Source organism: Myotis daubentonii, chromosome 3 (genome assembly GCF_963259705.1).
Source record: "Myotis daubentonii chromosome 3, mMyoDau2.1, whole genome shotgun sequence".
Taxonomy (NCBI): Eukaryota; Metazoa; Chordata; class Mammalia; order Chiroptera; family Vespertilionidae; genus Myotis; species Myotis daubentonii.
In genome coordinates, this window is record NC_081842.1 from 163,120,046 (window position 1) to 163,138,412 (window position 18,367).

At 43.9% G+C, this 18,367-nt stretch overlaps 1 protein-coding gene across 2 annotated transcripts in view; it reads right to left on the bottom strand.

The window, feature by feature from the left end:
* The window catches only part of AK5 (adenylate kinase 5), a 198,933-nt gene that overhangs the window by 59,994 nt on the left and 120,572 nt on the right, over nt 1-18,367 (bottom strand). The gene's annotated exons all lie outside the window — the stretch shown is intronic.

Sequence of the window (18,367 nt, forward strand, 5' to 3'; positions counted from 1 at the left end):
GCGTCAGTTGTGTGTATTAGAGTCAGTTGTGTATTTTATTCATCTTTTCACCCTCCGTGGTGCCTTGAACATAGAAGATGGAGTAAGTGGCTCCCTCCTCATTAGCCCATCGCATGTCTCTAATTTCTCAGCATAGTGGAATTGAACTCTCTGCCCAGCACTCATCCTACCCATGAAACGTAACACTGGCCACAGGTTTGGATCAGGAGTGCACTTGAGTCATGCTTGGACAATTAACATCCTTCTCTAGGAACTTACACTGAGAGAGACTGGGCTCTCTGTTGGCTGGGCCAGTTGGTAGACACTCTACCACCATGTAAGTGGGACTAGTAGAAGAAATTTGCCAAGAGAGAAAAGGAAGGTAATACATAGAGGGAAATTATTATGGCCTTTTAGCGCCTAGTTCTGCATTGTTTCTAGGTGCATTCTTCCTTGGATTTGTGAGCAGTCCCCCCATACTTTTTTTGTGGAAGTTAGCTTACGCAGGTTTTATGACTTGTAACCAAAGGAATATTAGCTAAGACACTCACTTAGTAAGGGTATGTTTTTGTAACATGCTCGTCTTTTCTAGGAGACTGAGATCTTTAGGGCAAAGACTACCTGAATCTTCAGTAAGTTTTATAACCCTAGAATCTGGCCTTTAGCGCCTGACATTTAGTAGATGTTCACTATGCAGTTGTTGAGTCAATACACTGACATTTTCCTGACCCAAATGAGATGATGTACAAAAACCATAAAGTATAAATCAATGTGAGCCTCACTTATTATTATCAGACTAACTGCTGAACTCTGCCCCTTCCTCACTTCTCCTGAAGGGGGAGTGTTCGGGAGACTTCTCAACTGTTCAGAAGTCAAGTAGGGAGGTGGGATGCTAGTTACTGGCTCCCCCTCAAACATTAGGTGGGAGGAAGAAGGTCCTTCCTCCAAATTTTCTTATGACTTACTTGAAACTAGAGGCCTGATGCATGAAATTCACACAAGGGGCTTGGCACTCGCAGCCCTGGCTTTGTCAGAACGGTTGTCCGGATGGTTGTTCTGCTGTTCAGTCTAATTAGCATATTAGCTCTTTATTATATAGGATGATTCATTAAGTCACATCCAACTAATCCATGCTTATAATAATCCCATTAGGATATGGATTCTCTGCATGCTATTAAGAAAAGGATTTGGTGCCAAATTGCAAATAAGGCAGCAGGGAGAAGTCAAGAGAAGCAATTTAAAGATAACATGAAGTATTACTGAGGTTCTACTTGGCAGATAGTTGATACAAATTACTTTTCTCCATTAAATCAGGGTTCAGGATATCAATGGTCTTCTTAGCCTATCTCCAGAATATCCTCAACAAAGCCAGTTTTGTTATTGTAAGGCACGAGGAATAATGCAACAATTGGAACATAAGAAGATTAATAGAGATGTTCTGGGAACTGGCTGTCAGTATTTCAGACAGCCAGTGTTTGGAAATGACGAGAATTCTTGGATGCTTCGAATAATATTGTTTCTAGAGAAAGGAAGATGGTGTGGAAGCACCAGCACCCAGCCTGACCCAAAGACACTTGGTAACTGCTTGTGAAATAAAGCACTGCTTGTGGGTTTAACTTGTTTCCAAGGGAGAGCGTGGGAGGGGTTCTGTTGCAGGTCCGAGGGGCTTAACCTGGCCTGGCCACAGGCTGACTGACATTTTGGAGGATATGTTTGGAGGGTATGCGGCACTAAATTGACTTCAGTTTGACAACTCTTATTTCAAACTAGAGGCCTGGTGCACGAAATTTATGCATGGGAGGGTCCCCTCAGCCCAGCCTGCACCCTCTCCAATCTGGGACCCCTTGGATCGAGCCTAAACCGGCAGTCAGACACCCTTCTCACAATCCGGGACTGCTGTCTCCTAACTGCTCATCTGCCTGCCTGCCTGATCTCCCCCAACTGCCCCCTCTGCTGGCCTGGCTGCCCCAACTGTCCACCCCCCCCCCCCAACCGGCCTGGTCGCCCCACGCAGCCTGCTGTTCAGTTGTCTGTCCGGTTGTTTCGGTCGTGACGGCCCCTGGCTTTTTATATATTAGGACTAGAGGCCCAGTGCACAAAAATTTGTGCGCTTGGGGGGAAGGGGGGGTCCCTCAGCCTGGCCTGTGCCCTCTCGCAGTCTGGGACCCCTCGGGAGATAACGACCTGCTGGCTTAGGCCTGCTCCCGGGTGGCAGAGGGCAGGCCCAATCCCTAGGTGCAGCCCCTGGTTGGGCTCAGAGCAGGGCTGATTGGGGAGTTGGGGCGCCGCCCCTGTCATGCATAGAGCAGGGCGGATCAGGAGGTTGCGTTGCCACCCTCAGTCATGCTCAGGGTAGGGCCGATTGGGGGGTTGGGGCACCGCCCCCTGTCACACTCAAGGCAGGTCGATGGGGAGGTTGCGGCGCCACCCCCTGTCACTCACAGAGCAGGGCCCATCAGGGGGTTGGGGCACCTTCCCCTGTCATGAACAGAGCAGGGCAGATAGGGAGGTTGTGGCCCCGCCCCCTGTCACACACAGAGCCACAGGGCGATCAGGGGGTTTGGGCGCTGCCCCTTGTCACACTGATCCAGGTGCTGGGAGGCCTCGGGGCTCTGCTGATCCCAGTGCTGGGAGGCATATTACCCTTTTACTATATAGGATAGAGGCCTGGTGCACGGGTGGGGGCCGGCTGGTTTGCCCTGAAGGGTGTCCCAGATCAGGGTGGGGGTCCCCACTGGGGTGCCTGGCCAGCCTGGGTGAGTGGATGATGGCTGTTTGCAGCTGGTCACACACCCTTCAGGGTGGGGGTCCCCTCTGGGTTGCCTGGCAAGTCTGGGTGAGGGGCTGAGGGCTGTTTTCAGGCTGGTGGGTGACTGAAGCTCCCAACCGCTCCTTTTTTTCTTTTCTTTTTTTTTTATTCTGGGCCAGCTTTAGCTCTGAGGCTTGACTCCAGCTCTTAGGCTGCCGCTCCTGAAAGTAGGTTTCTGGGCTTTGTTTACCTTCTGTATTTGAAACAATGTTGCGATCCTGCTGGCTGAAGCCCGGTGACTAAAGCAGGTTTTTGGGGTTTTGTTTAGCTTCTATATTTGTAACATAGTTGCTTAGAGTTGCAGCTCAGAAGCCCGCAGTGGCAGGCGGGGAATGTTGGTTTCCTCCGTCACTGAAGCAAGCAAGCCTCATGTTCGCTTTAAGCTGCCTGGCTGCCAGCCGCCATCTTGGCTGGCAGTTAATTTGCATATTGCCCTGATTAGCCATTGGGAAGGGTAGCGGTCGTATGCTAATTACCATGTTTCTCTTTTATTAGATAGGATAGTTTAGAAGAACAACCTTATCTAAAAATTGTCTTCTTTAGAATTGTTTTGTCCCATCTCAATAACCTTTGCTTTATTGAAGCATATCTGATTAGAAAGAAGTGGAAATACTGAAATATTACTTTTTATACCCTCTGGCTCAGTAATCCCAGTAATAATAAGGGTAATAATAAGAGATTTTGGCAAAGTTTATGTGCAATGGTATGCCAGAGCAGCATTACAGTTGGCACTTGAACAGTGTGGGGGTTAGGGTGCAGATGCCCTGCACAGTTGAAAATCCATGTATATCTTTTGACTCCCCAAAAACTTAACAACAAATAGCCTACTATTGGCCAGAGCCTTACGGATAACACATTTTGTCAATTAACATTTTGTATGTTATATATAATATATATTGTATTCTTACAATAAAGTAAACTAGAGAAAGGAAAATGTATTTTTTAAAAATAATCAGGAAGAGATAATGTGTTTACAATATTTATTGAATAAGAAAATCCAAGTATAAGTGGATCTGTGTTATTCAAGGGTCAACCATATTTATATCAGTGAAAAGATAAAAAGAAAAGGTGCCCTGAAGTGGGGGAATGATGAAAATAGATATAGCATAGCTATAGAATTATATTTTATGCTGCCATTAAAATGTGTTTACAAATATTATTGAATAACATGGGAAATTCTATATTATTACATGAAAAATTTTTATTATAACTTTATTAAATATCTATCAATCAAGGAAATATTCTTTTCTTTATACTTATTATAAATTCCTATAGCATGTAGTTTTGCTTTTACAAATAAGAAAATAACAAGGAAATAAAAGCATATTATGTATCAAAAGAGAAGAAGTTGCAGACTTTCTTACAACCTTAGACATCTGTTCATCTGTTCTTTTGCCTGTAAAGAGATGAACCCCTATGATTCAAAATATTAGGAAGAAAACAAGCTTCTTTTTGTTTTTTGGGGAGTAGGGCGAGGAGAGGTTTTCTGGGGGTCATTATTATAGATTTGGGGTGGCAGCATGACTTATTGGAAAGAGGAGTTTGTGCAGACATTAGTGGTGTGACCTTCGGGATAATGATATTTTCCTCCCAGGGTTGTGGTGAGGCTTAAACCATTTCATGACAGCTCCTGGCACAGGACAGGCACTCAATAAAAGCTGTTGACTCTGGATTTTCTTCAAGGTTATGAATAGACAGTAAAAAACAGCAAGTTTTAGGTTGTGTTCTCTACTGGTTTCCCCAGACAAGATTAATTAAAAAGCACAGTGGTCTGAAAAGGAATGTTGTCACATCTGCTGCTTAGAACCAAGTGTGTTCTTCGTGAGTCATCACACGTCTACGTTAAAGACAAGGCGAGGATACAAAAAGCCCCGCACCTACTACCACGTGGCTTGCCTCAAAAGCCCAGCCCACCTGCTCCTCTCTGGCCCCTTCCTGCTCCTGACCTCGTGGGAAATTCTATGAAGAGCACCAAAGAGGTAAATGGGCTCTGACTGTTTTTGATTCACTTTCACCCCAAACCCCTGTCTTCCTCTGGATCCTGGTATTGAAAGTGGTTTCCTGGTTTCCCAAGGTCCCCTGGCTCACGGAGGGCTATCCTGAAGTGGAGCTATAGAGTGATGGTTAAAACTTGGTCTCAGGGATGTCTGGCTGCCTGGTTTTGAGTCTTTGGCCTGTTAACAACTCTGCGCTCAGTTCTACATCTGTAAAATGGGGGTAATAACAAAGTCTCCAAAGTTGTGGCGATATGCTTAATGCATGCAAAGTGCTTCGAATCGTGCCTGAAACATAGAAAACGCTCAAGAAATTCTAGTTATTATTATTATTGCTTTTCCTCCAGGTTCTTGCTCTAAAAATATCTCATAATATAAGGCTAGAAAGCAACTTCCTCAGCAAGGAGGATGTAGAGCTTAGAAGCACAGGCTCTGGCGCTGACATCAGATAGAGTGGAGTTGTGTCCCTCTAGCTGTGTGGCCTGGGGCAAGTTGCTTAATACCGCTGAGTCTCAACTGCAACTTGGGACTGTGGGTAGGGTTGTTAAGACAATTGAATAATGCTTAGCACTGTGACTGATTTGGGGTAGGCACTTAATACATTTGAGCTATTATATTGTTCTAAGGGTATTATGATCTCATTTAGTCCTCACAAAAACCCTATTTTGCAAGTGAGGAAACTTTGGCAAAGAAAAGTTCAAGGCCACACAATCAGTAATTGGCAGAACCAGAACTCGAATCCAGGCAGTCTGACTGCCAGCCCGGGGTTTTGTCCACTGTAGTCCCCTGTGCACCAGTACCTCTGCTTGATAATAACGAATTCTTTCTTACTTCAGGGTCAATGGCTGACAAGGAACAGGTTTCTACTCCTCCTAGCAGGTTATCCTTAAGAAAAAACTCTTATGATTTTTGATAGTTCAGTGATTTTTACTGGCCTGAATTGAAGTCTGAAAAGGATTGTACAATTAGCAATGTTCTAAGATGATGAAAATGTTACTCAGCTGCAGTTAGTTCCATTTGATTCAATGATATAAGTTAACTAGAGGCCCTGTGCATGAAATTCATGCATGGGAGGGGGGTCCCCTAAGCCCAGCCTGCACCCTTTCCAATCCGGGACCCCACGGGAGATGTCCAATCTCAGGGATCGGGCCTCAATTGGCAGTCAGACATCCCTCTTACAATCCAGGATGCGGGCTCCTAACTGCTCACCTGCCTGCCTGCCCGATCGCCCTTAACTGCCCCCCCTGCCAACCTGATCACCCCTGCCTCTGCCTGATCGCCCCTAACTACCCCCCTGCCAGCCTGGTTGCTCCCAACTAACCCCCTTCTCCCCACTGGCCTGATCACCCTCAACTGCCCCCCTTGCTGGCCTGGTCACCCCTTATTGTCCCCCTGCTGGCCTGGTCGCCCCCAACTGCCCACCCCCCCACCGGTTTGGTTGCCCCCAACTGCCCCTCTGCTGGCCTGGTTGCCCCACGCAGCCTGCTGTTCAGTCGTTTGGTCGTCCCTCACTAACCCCCTTGCTGGCGTTGTTGCCCCACGCAGCCTGCTGTTTGGTCGTCCACCCAGTTGTTTCGGTTGTGATGGCCCCTGGCTTTTTATATATTAGGATGTTGAAAAATTGAGAGATAACTTCTAGGGATACAGTATCACCCTACCCCTAACCCCCTTAGATTCTCCAGGAATGGGATTCAGGAACTAAAGTAGGTTAGTGGAGGTGATATTTAGATATTTCTGTGATAATGGTGCTGGTAGATGATGACACACACACACACACACACACACACACACACACACACACACCCCTTGGCTCTTCTTAAACAAATAGACTCAGAGGTGGAAAAAATCTTAGGAGGCATATAATTTTCCCAGCCACAGAAATCACTGGTTTTTAAAAACATCCCTGAGAAATGGTAACCTAGAATTTGAATATTTTCCATGAGGTAGTCAACTGGATAACACTATTTAGGAAACTCGTTATATATTGATCAAAGGGAATTCCATCTCTTTGTAATTTCCAACTCCAGAGCCCACTTCTCTCTTACACAAAGAAGCAGAAATCTAATTCCCTCGTCTACAATACAGTCCCTTATGGAATGGAATTGCTTCATTGAACAGTTAATTATGGAGCATGAGTCAGGGGCTGTACAAAAGGCAGTGGGAACAGAGCTTAAGACCACAAACCCCACCAGCCAAGGTGAGCACAGGCCAGCAGGAGCCTGGTCAGGAAAACGTGCTCCTTCACTTGGCTATTTCCTGATCCTTCACCTCTTGTGGGATAGTTTTTGGATTCTTTCACATCCCAGCTACCCTCCTTTGAAAACATGTAAATTAAAAATAATTTTCTCGAACCTTTCATGCATGTGGGTCTCTGGCTTCCATTTATGGGGAGTTCCCATACATATGTATGCATTAAATTTGGTTATTTTCTCTTGCTAAAAAAATAATAATTTTCTTATCATTGCCATATAAATTTGTTTTATTCCTTGTCCTGCATTTTCAGTTTACAGAATGTCAGACTTCTTCCTATACTTCCCTTTGAGCTTCTTCCTCATTCAGTTTATAGAGAGAGTATTTCTGAATTGCCACTCTCTACTCTGTCCAGCACTGGGCAAGGAACTGAGGAATTACAGAGAAGTGTGCATTGGCCGTTCCCGTCGGTATAATATACTGGGGGAGAAAGACACGGACACAAATAGCCACAATCCCTGTGACAACTGCTATCATGCAAATAGGAACAAATGCTGGTAAAAGTAAGGAAAGTCTGTGGAAAGTTTTGACGATGGTACTGGAATCCCAAGAAAATTCTTTATTTTCACTATTTTATTATTTTCTTCAGCTCTGTGCTATTACTTAAGTTATTTTGAAGAGAGGTCCTAAAGTTGTAAACCTGTTGTTCTATATTTTCTATCTACATTGAAAACAGGATATGAGACCCTTATAGTAAATAATCATCATGTTAAGCTTTGTATAACCATATGTATGGTGCTTTACATTTGCTAATATGCCTTGATAGAAATCGGCTCTTTGATCTTCACATTATTTTCTTCATTTTATAGATTTGAAAACTGAGGGTCAGAGAAGTCAGTGATGTGACAAAGTGGCAGAACCAGAACTCAAACCACAACACCATCCCTAATAAAAATGCGGATTCAACACGAAAATGGAAATAAGGATATACACGACCTGAAACCTCATAAAGAGAGAAAGATAACTCATCAGTGGGTGAACAACAGTAACTCTGCTCCTTGGCAACCGACTTGAAGGAGCAAAGTGCAGCTTCATTACATCCCTCCTCTGCCAACTCGCCTGTGTTTGCCTTTCAGGTCTTTGTGCACTCCCCACCCTTACTTCTGCAAATACATCATAATCCCAGGAGGTCAGTTGGTTTTCCATTAACAGCAGTTTCCCGTTCTTAAGGCTCCAGGCTCATTAGATGACAGGTCACACACGAGTTCTATTTCCTTCCCTTTATAAGGCAGTGACACTATTGTGTTATCACAAATATTTTCATTTTGCCTTTAAAATGACAGGGCATTCAAGTTATTCTAGTTAATAAGATGTCATAGGAGCTTATGAAATCAGCTACAAGAATAATAGGGTTTTTGAAAAGAGAAAAGCAAACAGTCTCTACTGATCAGTCCTTCCCACGGTTTTACCCCTGGAGTATATCCGATTGCTTTGGAAAAAAAAAATCTATCAGTTCTTATTTCCTTTGCAAAGATCTCTCTTACAGTCCTGTGACGGTGCATGGCAGATGTGCGTAGTGATGAGGCATTTACCTCTATGTCTTCATGTGTGGAAATATGTCAAACTCTTGGCTCAAAATGGTAACCTACGTGATATAATGTTGCTGGTTTTTATTAAATTAAAATTATTGGGGTGGCATTGGTTAATACATTATACAAGTTTCAAGTGTACAATTTTATGATACATCATCTGTATTTGTGTGCTCACTACTCAAAGTCCAGTCTCCTTCTGTCATATATTTTGCCCCTTTATTTCTTCATCCTCCTTCCACCCATCTTTCTCCCTCATAACCACTGCTGTTGTCTGTGTCTATGAGTTTGTTTGTTGCTTTCTGTTTTACATCCCACATACAAATGAGCTTATATGGTTCCTGACCTTTTCCATCCGTAATGTCACTGTTTAATATTTAATACCTACACTGAAAATAAGGACATTCCAGACTTTGCAATCAAGAATGGTGAAAACATTTCTTATTAATTTATGAGGTTTAATAATGGGACTTGTCTTTCTTTTATAGAATCAATTAGCTCTAGGCCGCCCATGGCCAGTGGAGACAGTCGGGAAGGGCTGGCTTCCTGAGCCTGCACCAGCTATTTTTGTTTTAGTGTTGGAAACAGCTAGACTTATATCTTTCTGATCTCAGTCCCTCTCCAACATCCCTGCTTTCATTTTTCCCATAGGCCCCCCAGTACTTTTCACCACCAACTACAAGTGCTGAGAAGGGAACCTGGCTATTCCAGCTTCCCAGCTTCAGCCAGGCCTTGTAGGACTTGTCACAAAAACCTGATTTTCCCATCAGAACTTGACTCAGTGTATCAGATACAACTTGGTAAGTCCCCAAATTATGATCAGTGCTGTGTTACTCAAATATACCGCATTGGGAATGACACCGTGTTAATCAGCTTTACAAATACAGGCTAACACATATTTTGGCTAAATGCAATATTTCTCGATGTAGAAGCTGAGTATCACAATGGAAGTTCAGTTAAAATAAATATTTACTAAATGAATGGGGAAAAAATTGAAAAGGATCACTTGGTCAAAGTAAATTTTGAGGCACTAACATCAAATGGACTATTGGACTGCTTGCCTACTCTATTGTTTCCTGAGTCCACGCTCAGCTGGTTCCACAACACAGCCCTCCACTTACTTCAAACGTCACACTCTTAATGGCCAGCTCTGTTTCTGGAAATCATCGAAGAGGAATTCACAACTTCCCACCATTACACATGCAAATCCATCCCATCCGTCTTCCTTGTTATAATCCACATGTGGTCCTTCCTCCCTGTACTTTAGAATCCAGCCCTCCTGCATTTCGAGAAACCTTCCTCTCTCTTGTAAATTCTCCTTCTCTCTAGTGGGTGGATCCTTCCTATGAATTTTTAAACATGGAGTATCTTCCATTGCAAACAAACAAAAAACAAGTGAAGATAACTTCCCCCAACAGCCCTCTGTAAGGTCCACAATTTCCTCCATGTTTCTATATACAATGCCCATTTTCCAGTCTCCTCATCTCATCAATATTTGACACTCTCTGCTCATTGAAATACTGTTCTTTGTTTTTTGGGACCCCCCACATTTTACTAACTTTCCTCTTATCTCTCTAACAGCTTCTTCTGCATCTTTCTTGCCGCCTCATCTTCCTTCACGCAGACTTTAAATTTCCTCAGTGCTCAGTTATGGACCCTCTTCTCTTCTCTTCTCTTCTCTTCTCTTCTCTTCTCTTCTCTTCTCTTCTCTTCTCTTCTCTTCTCTTCTCAAGTCTCTTCTCTTTCTCCAAGGGCTGCATCTCCAATTACAGCTTCTACTTCTACCGTATTCAGCAGCTCACCAACGAATAGATCTTCCCTCTAAGCACCAGACCTGTATATTTTACTCTTCACTCGAATTCTCCATTTGGATGGGTTAAGGCCCTTGGAACTCTAAAATTACACCTGTGCTCTTTCCTTATGCAACGGGTGTTTCCTTACTGTTCTTTCTCAGTGAATGCCACTGCCATCCACCCAGCTGTACAATTTAAAAACCGAGGCATCATCTTCAACAGCTCACTTTCCCTTGGCTCTTGTATCCATTCCAACATGAAGTCCTGTTGATTTTGCCTCACAAGTCCCTCTCAAATATGTCCTTTTCTGTCCATCTCCTTCACCCTGCTCTAGTGGAATGCAGCATCCATGATCTTTTGTCTGGGCCACTGCAGCTTCCCACTGGACTCCCTAGATGTATTCTTGTCTCCCTCCAAAGTGCTGTGCACATTGCAGCCAGAACATTTTTAAAAAACACAAATATAATGTTGACACATCCTCCTGCCTCCCTTCTCCAAAACATAACTCTTCAAGGCTTCCCATTGCTCCTAGGATAAACACCTAACCGGCTCTACAGAGCCCTAATCTCCAGACTCTGTAGAACCGGTTACCGCCTCCCCTTACAGAGCACTCCAGCCGCACCGGCCTTTCAGATGTCATGCTTCTTCCTGCTTCTACGTGCTATTTCCTTTTCCCAACCACCCCTTTTGACCCCCTATGCTTTCTTCTTATCTCACTTTGTTGCATATACCTGGTTACCTCTTACCACACCTACACATTGCTCTATGTATTTTCCCCAAGCCCTGAACACAGTCTTAATTACCACATATTTATTTATGTGATTATTTTATTATTATCTATTTCTACTATAAGCTCCAGGAGAGTAGGAACCGTGCCTTCTTTTGCTTATATTATATTCCCAGTACCTTATATAGAGTCGGGCATATCAAATATTCTCAATATTAGTTGAATGGATACGCACGTTAATAAAGTTGAAGGCATGGGCATAGATGAAGCGTTGGTGTAGGGAGACAAGAGGGTCTATGATGGAACTTGGTGAACACACATTTTAAGGGGAAGGTAGGAAAAGAAAAACCATGTTGAGGGGAGGAGAAGAAAAAATGATCAAAGAAGTCAAGAGTTTTGAGAAAGCAGAAAGTGAAACCAGTGTCCTGGGCCCAGACATTGTAAGCACTGAGAGCTACCCTCCTGACGTGGCAGTGATGAAATGCTTTTTAATGGTTTCTTCAGGGAACAGAGCAGGCAGAAGCTGGTGTATAAGCAGAATGGGAGGTGAGAACACAGAATCATGGGAGCTGACTTCTCTTTCCCCAAATTTGGGGTTGAAGGAAAGTGAGAGGAAAGAGTCCCCCACTTGACATTTCTGTGACACTTGGCACTGTTCATGGCTTTTTCTTTCTTCAAAGTGGAGCTGGTGGGGTGGTAGACAGAAAAAGAAAGATACTTTGAGGATGAGAGCTTTGAGAGGGAAAGCAATGCACATTAATAAATCAAGGTCCCAGGAGAAATGAAAGAGATGAGATTAAGGATGTGGGTGGACAGTGAGCCTGGAGATACTGCTGTTAGGGGCATATACATTAAGGATTGTATGTATTTTGGGGGTAGTGACCCCTTTATCCGTATGTAATGTCTCTTTATCCCTGATAACTTTCCTCGCTCTGGAGTCTGCTCTGTCTAAAATTAACATAGTTACTCCTGCTATCTTTTGATGAGTGTTAGCATGGCGTATCTTTCTCTGGACCTTTATGTTAATAACAAAACATTCCTAATTCCTCCCTCCTGTCCCTTGCATCATAGCTGTCACTCATTTCACTTATACTTAGCACACACTATCAAGTATATTGTTGCTATGACTGTTTTGAACAAACTGCGGCCTGTTAGAGCAATTAAGAATGAGAAAAATAAAAGTTTTTTTACTTTCACTTATACATTCTCTGGTACTCTTCCTTTCTTTATGTAGATCTGAATTCTGGCCTGTATCCTTTTCCTTCTCTCTAAAGAATTTCTTTAAACAGTTCTTACAAGGCAACAAATTTTTGTCTGAGAAAGTGTTTATTTCTCCTTCTCTATAGAAAAGCAAATTTTTTCCCCCTCTGGCTTCTTTTCATTGACTTACTGCAGTTTGAATATGATATGCCTAGGTGTAATTTTAAAAATGTTTATCCTATTTAGTGTTCTTTCAGCTTCCTATATCTGTGGGTTGGTATCTGACATTAATTTTGGGGAAATTCTCAGTTGTTATTACTTCAAATATTTCTTCTCTTCCTTTCTTCCTCTCATAGTAATCCCATTACAGGTATATTATATCCTTTGTCATTGTCCCGCATTTCTTGAATATGCTGTTCTTTTTTTCTCCCAGCCTTTTTTACTCTTTGCCTTTCAGTTTGGGGAGTTTCTATTGTCATATCTTCACGCTCTGAGGTTCTTTCCTCAGCCATTTCCAGTCCATTCATGAGCCCATCAAAGGCATTCTTCATTTCTGCTGGTGATTTTTATCCTTAGCATTTCTTGTTGATGCTTTTTAGAATTTCCATCTCTCTACTTACATTATCCACCTGTTCTTGTATATTGTCTACTTTTTCCATCTAAGCCCTTAGCATATTAACCAAAGTTTATTAAAAACAAAACGAAACTCCTTTTCTGATAAGTTGAATATCTGGCTCTTGTTCTGATGCTGGTTCAATCTCTTCAGACTGTGCTTTCACGTCTGAATATGTCTTGTAATTTTTTGTTGGAAGCTGGACACGATGTACTAGGTAAAAGGCACTGCAGTAAATAAATTTTAGTCGTGTGGTGGGAAGGTGTGGGGAGGATGGGAAGTGCTCTATGAAGGGCATGCAGTCCTGGGATTAGGTCTCAGCCTCCTGGTGAGCCTCACCAGGGCTTCTTAGTTTCTCCCCCTGAAAGTGGGGTGTGTGTCGGGGGGAGGGGAAGCAGAATGGCTGGAGGTGGCAGGAGTTGGTATTTCCTTTCTCCTAGGTGGTTAGGTTCCGATGAAAACCCAGCAGCTGAGGTCCTGGGAACAGTTTCTCCTGAGAGCAGCCCTTGTTAGGAAGGAGAGAGTGCTCTGAGTATTTGAAAAAGGTTCCTCCCTCCCTCCGGCTGCCTGAAACACAAGGAGATTTCCCTCTGACACTGTGGGGACCTGGTCAAGTCCCTGGAGGTGAAACTCACAGAGTGTGGGGGACCTCTCTACCTGGGCCTCCTGGAGTTTTCAACTCTCAGAACTGCCCACAGGAGCCTCCGGCAGTTTGTCAATTACAGCTTGGGTTTCCCAGGGCCCTGGTTCCTGTGGAGATTCTTGTTTGTGGGTTTCTGTTCCCATAAGGTGTGATCCTCTGAGTCTGCCTTATTGCCGACTTTTGGTGTAGTGGTTTGCCTTGTGGCCTCACTTCTCTGACAGACCTGAGAACTGTGGATTTTTCAGTTTGTTCAACTTTTTACTTGTTGTTAGGGCAGAGTGGTGACTTCTAAGCACCTACATGCCGGATGGAATCCAGGAGAGTTCAGACAATTAGCATTCATCCAGCTGAAGCTACGGTGGCCTCTGCCACCCACAGAAAGGCAGCCATTCCTGAAAAGTTCAGTCTAAGTCGAGTTTGGAGCAAGAAAAAAAGGATGTTCACACTTTTGGGGCACTTGTTCTGAATGAGGTAACCTGCATTCCCTACTTTCCTCAACAGTAATTCTTGGTGGAGTTATCGTCATCATTCTCTAGAAGAGGAAACCTTGGCTCAAAAGTGTTAGCATGTTATCTGAAAAATCACATATTAAGTAGAAGAACTAGAAATCATTTTATCAGCTTTCAAAGGAATGGAAATTTACTGAGCACATGCTGTGTACCAGGCTGTGTGGCAGGCATTTTATACACACAGAGCGGAACATAGTCCCTGCGATACAGGAGAATATTACCACACAGGGTTTTATGGCCCCCCTGGGAAGGACAAGAGAAGAGCTTCCCCAAGGAGAAGCCTGGTCTTGAAGAAGCATGAGAGGGGTTTTCTGGGGCAGAGGTGATGGGGGCAGGGAGGACTTCGATACAGAGGAAAGAATCTCCACAGGAACCAGTGCCCTGGGAAACCCAAGCTGTAACTGACAAAGCACAGCCCATTTGGGGGAACTGTAAATGGCTTGGTGGGGCCGGGGCGTGCAGTGTGTTTTGAGGATTAGCAAGGGATGAGTTTGGGGAGGGATGTAGGTGGTCAGATTCTAATTTGAAGGTTCCGATGTATGTGGTAAGCGGTTTTATTTTAATTCTGACCTTAATGAGAAGTCAAGAGGACTTTAAGCAGTGGAATGATGCCATGACTGCCTTTTCTGTTCAGAAAGATGAATTTGATGGGTGAGGAGCCGGGGAAGGGACACGGGTTAGGACACTGTCTCAGGGTCCCGCAGAGGAAGGCGGAAGGTGTGAATCAGGCAGTGGGCCTGGAGAGATGAGGAGCAGTTCCTGCACAGAACTGGCCGGCTTCTGATCAAACTGAAGTAGGGAGGGAGAGAAAGGAAGGAGGTGAGGAAGACGCCCTGGCTTTTGGCTTGGGCAGCTGAGAGAATGGTGGTATCACTCACAGAAATAGGGAAAAGAGAAGGAAGAAGAGCTTTTGTGGGGAAAGATGGTGGGTTTGTTTTTGGACGTGTTGATTTTGAGATGCACATGGGAAATCCAACCGTTGCTGTTTAGCAGACAGACATATCCGAAATCATGGCTATGACTGTGCTTCTCAAAAGAGAACATGTGCAATGAGGCGTGAAGGGGCTGGAGCACCCACATTGACATAATGAACTGAGAGGAGTCCAATGAGGAAACCAAGAATGAGTGAGCGGGAAGTACGAGGTGCACCAAAAGAGCAATACACTGGGGGGCAAGAGTTTTGTGGTCCAGGCTGAGTCAGTGCTCATGGAATAGATCTCTCTCTTCCTGGACACTGAGTAAGCTCTGTTTTCCAGCTTTCTTGCTTGTAGGGAGATGGGAATGTCAAATGGATGAGAAGAGGTAATGTGCAGTTAACAGCAGGTCTGCTTTCCTCATGCCCCTTTCTTTCCCATCCATATTCCCTTTGGAAGTCACATGTAAAAAAACCTTTTTGGTCCAGCAGACATGGCTCAGTGATTGAGTGTCCACCTGTGAACCAGGTCATGGTTCAATTCCAGGTCAGGGCACATATCCAGTAGGGGGCGTGCAGGAGGCAGCCATCATTTTTTTTTTTTAATTAAATCTTTATTGTTCAGATTATTACATTTGTTCCTTTTTTTCCCCCCATAACTCCCCTCCTCCCAGTTCCCGCCCTACCCTCCGCCCTCACTCCCCACCCACTGTCTTCATCCATAGGTGCACGATTTTTGTCCAGTCTCTTCCCACATCTCCCACACCCCTTTCCCCCCCAAGAATAGTCAGTCCATTCCCTTTCTATGTCCCTGATTCTATTATAATCAACAGTTTATTCTGTTCATCAGATTATTTATTCACTTGATTCTTAGATTCACTTGTTGATAGATGCATATTTGTTGTTCATAATTTGTATCTTTACCTTTTTCTTCCTCTTCCTCTTCTTAAAGGATACCTTTCAGCATTTCATATAATCCTGGTTTGGTGGTGATGAACTCCTTTAGCTTTTCCTTATCTGTGAAGCTCTTTATCTGACCTTCAATTCTGAATGATAGCTTTGCTGGATAAAGTAATCTTGGTTGTAGGTTCTTGGTATTCATCACTTTGAATATTTCTTGCCACTCCCTTCTGGCCTGCAAAGTTTCTGTTGAGAAATCAGCTGACAGTCGTATGGGTATTCCCTTGTAGGTAACTGAGTTTCTTTCTCTTGCTGTTTTTAAGATTCTCTCTTTATCTTTTGCTCTTGGCATTTTAATGATGATGTGTCTTGGTGTGGTCCTCTTTGGATTCCTTTTGTTTGGGGTTCTCCGCGCTTCTTGGACCTGTAAGTCCATTTCTTTCACCAGGTGGGGGGAGTTTTCTGTCATTATTTCTTCAAATAGGTTTTCAATATCTTGCTCTCTCTCATCTTCTGGCACCCCTATAATTCTGATGTTGGTACGCTTGAAGCTGTCCCAGAGGCTCCTTACACTATCCTCACATTTTTGGATTCTTTTTTCATTTTGCTTTTCCGGTTGGATGTTTTTTGCTTCCTCGCATTTCAAATCATTGACTTGATTCTTGCGCTCCTCTGGTCTGCTGTCGGGCGTCTGTATAATATTCGTTATTTCAGTCCGTGTGTGCTTAATTTCTAGTTGGTTCCCCAATATAAGATCGAGGGTCTTATTAGTTTTCGTGTAGATCTCATTAAGTTTATCAGCAGCTTCTAAACAGTTCTTGAGAGACCTTAAAAGTGTGGTTCTGAACTCTATTTCTTCCATTGACAATTTTGTCCTGTTTCTTTGTCTCCGCATTTTGTTATGCTTCCTTGGTGCACCCCCTAGTGGTCTTTGTTCGCAGTCTTATAGATAAATCTTGATTGTTGTAGCTAATTCCAGGGAGGGTTTGACCTCCAGGCCAAGTGGCTATGAGAATCAGCAGTGAGAGAACTTCTGTCCCCTAGGGAGGTGCTAATCTAGCCTTTGCCTGAGGCTATCCGTCAAATGCCTCTGTGCAGGGCTTGGGCGGGGCGGGTCGCACAGGATCAACAGGGTGGGCCGGAGAGAGCAGTTATGGCGGCTCTCAGTCCTGTCCCCAGGGGCTCTGCCTCTCTGAGTCCCAGCACCTGCTGCAAAGCTCGGAGAGAAAGCTGCACTCGCTCTGACCGAAGCCAGACAGTCCCGCTTCTCCCTTTGAGTCTGGGTCCCTAAAGACTTGCCTGTATCTGGAGCTCAGAGTCTGCGACTCCCTCCTGATTGAAAACAACAACCGCGCCCTCCGCCGCCAGCCCGCTCCGCACACTCCGCACCTCAGAATTTGACTTCAGCACTGCGCCTCCTCTGAGTGTCCGTATGCGTTTCTCTTTCCTCCTAGTTGTAGGACTTCCACTCAGCCAGCGTTCCTGTGGTTCTGGGTGATGTCCGTTCGGTGTTTTAGTTTCACTTTTGAGGTAGTTGTTCAAAGCAGCAAACTCCAGCGTTAACCTATGCCGCCATCTTGGTTCTCCCGAGGCAGCCATCATTGATGTTTCTATCTCTCTCTCCCTCTCCCTTCCTCTCTGAAATCAATAAAAATATATTTTTAAAGAATATTCCGATATTAACATTTCTTTCAGAATTTTCTGTTATCTCTAGTTTTTGGGGTGTGAAGTCTTTCATTTGTTGAACCAGCTGGATTTCTTGTTATGGTTTTTTCTTTGTGCCGCCTGTAATTTTGGATTGTGAACTCACCTTCAATAGTGGTTGTCTGGTGTTTGCCTCTGTTGAGATCTTAAGGTTTATCAACTGAAAAGGCTCCAAAATGTACCAGTGAATGGGTGGCGTTTGGAAGCTAGGAAAGGAGGCAGGGAATGCATTCGAAGTTTATCTCCCCACGGTGAAACCTGTGTATACCTGTGAGCGAATTACTCTTTGCTTACTTTTCTTGTCTATGAAATAGAGATAATAATTCCTATTTCCCAAAGAGGTTGTGAGATAATCAAATGAACAAACTTAGCACTATGTTTATGTATGTATTAAGCACCTAATAGATGCTAAAATATAAGTATGTACCATTATATGACTCATCAGTAACTTCTTGCTTTGTGATATAAGGAAAGGAAACTTAACACTTGTGAAAATAACTTCTGCATATGCACGTGAAATGTGTAGCCAGCCTTTATATCTGGACAATGGTCAGACCTACCTGCTTTATTTGAGACATATATGAGTTGAAGATGGGGAGAAACCCCAGCCCATGTCCACCTGGCGCTCAGCCATTGCAGAGGAGCTTTGGTGAGAGGTGGGAGGGAGTTTTGGACATTATCCTTTTTTAAAAAACAAGGCCTGATGAGAAGATTAGATCATTTGCCAACTATTTTGGAAGATTAAAATATAGCAGTAGGGAAAGTTCTTCTGCTGAGAAGAAAATGACCCAGATACATTTCTTT